The sequence below is a fragment of the Palaemon carinicauda genome, chromosome 43 (assembly GCF_036898095.1).
Source record: "Palaemon carinicauda isolate YSFRI2023 chromosome 43, ASM3689809v2, whole genome shotgun sequence".
NCBI classification, from domain to species: Eukaryota; Metazoa; Arthropoda; class Malacostraca; order Decapoda; family Palaemonidae; genus Palaemon; species Palaemon carinicauda.
This window is the reverse complement of record NC_090767.1, coordinates 26,771,142-26,773,000: the sequence shown is the minus strand read 5'-3', so window position 1 is coordinate 26,773,000 and position 1,859 is coordinate 26,771,142.

The following is a 1,859-nucleotide window of genomic DNA, read 5'->3' as shown; positions in this document are numbered from 1 at the left end:
TCCGGCCTTATTTACTAATCGATTACATTAGTTTATTTAGTCTTCATAGCTAGGAACTTTTATATCGTGTTTCGACGCTTTTTTATCGGTCATCGATTGACCTCATACCAGTCGGCTTCTATAGCCCCCAGGCCAGAGCGCCTGTATATAAGTGTTCATGCATGATTTTATTAGTGATCCTAGGCTAAGTTATGAAGATAGTGGCATTATTTTACAATACTTTCGACCGTGATGCAAGTGTTTTTTCGCCTTCAGGGACCATATAGGGGATAGGTTAGTTAGTGTCCCTTCCTAACCTAACCTCCTGGTAGGACCCCTATATGCTTCCTTCATCCCCTGCCTTGGCACTCCCTCTGTTTAGCCTTGATTTCCTTTCTGAGTAAGGGGATCAAGTGTCTAATGGAGTATTCATCGCCTCTCAGTCCTCCCTAAGGGAATGACCCCCCCTTAGGGTTGCGTCCGAGAGTGAGGTTAGGCTAGCCCTTCCTCTATGGCTAGGAATAGTCTATGACTGCCCTGCCATAGCGATATGTCTTCTATCCTTCCTAGCTCAGGACTCCTAGCCCTGTTCTAGGTTAGGTTTTGGAAGGTTACTCTGTCCCCTGCTGAAAACTATACCCATGCACTGTTTCAGCCTGGCGGCCTTATCTTAGGTTAGGGAGTGTCCTCCCTTTCCCTAGTGGCCGCTCCGGTACAGATCCCCTTCCTTGGAAGACTCTTCTCTTCTCCCCTCCCCACCTATCTCTTGTATAGCCTAGCCTACACTTAGGTTAGTCTATACCCATCTGTCCCCTGTCCTACAACTCCTCCTTAGGGCGGAGTGATAGGGCTACCTTGAGCTTCCTTGTGCAGTCCGCTCTGGTACATATACCCTTCATAGTGTCCTATGGGGTTAGCCACTGGATGCGTTCTGCATGTGGAGGTCTCTCCCCTCTTGGGTGTCCCCTAGTCCTCCCTTGGGCTACCCTAGCCCCCGGTCCTCTGCGACCCCAGCTCCTGGGTGATAGAGCCTGCCTCTATCATGGGTACACCCTCTCAGGGGGGGATGTCTGGATTCCATGGCTGGACTTCTTACATCACTCCCCCTGTCTCTCTCACTTTCCGGGTGCCGGTCCCTTGCCGCCTCCACTGTCGGCGATACTTGCCTCCTACCTTGGTGACTCTCCCCTACCCTCATGCCGCCAGCCCCTCCGCTTGCCGGGGGACTGTCGACCGCCGCCGGCTCCCGCCGACGGCCTTCCTCCTTCCTCCTAGCTTCACCGTCCGCCAGCCGGTCGGCCACCGGAGTGCCGGCGTTTACTGCCGGCAACCTGGTTCAGCTATAACCATCCTTATCCCAGTCACCAATCCGGCATCCTCCGACCGCCGGAGCCGCCGCTCCTCTGCCGGCGTGCCGCCGTTGTGCCGGCGGCCGCCACCCTGGCTTTACTCTTGACTTACATTTTGTCTGTCCTAATGCCAGAAACTCTGCTGGAGCGGCCTCCGGCGTGCCGGAGGTCTGCCGGAACCTCCTGGAGGCGTCAAGGATACTTGCACCCCCTTCTCCTAGCTATCACTTGTATACTGATAGCCCTACACTGCAAACAGATAGCCTGTTACACTCTTTAGACCAGTGCCTTGGTACTGTTCTATTAGTAAGCATGCTGTCCCTTTGCATTCTTCAATATTCCAGCATGCTGCGTGCATCTTAGCGCGGCTGGTTGCCGGAAGCAGTTACCTTAAGGGACCTGTTAACTCCCTAATCTGGGACTGATTGATCTCAGTCCCAAACTTATCCTTGGTTTTCCACGGAATTCCATTGCCCTGTGGAATTTCAGGGAATACTATCCTGTGCCTTTGGCCATCTCGGATTACCCATG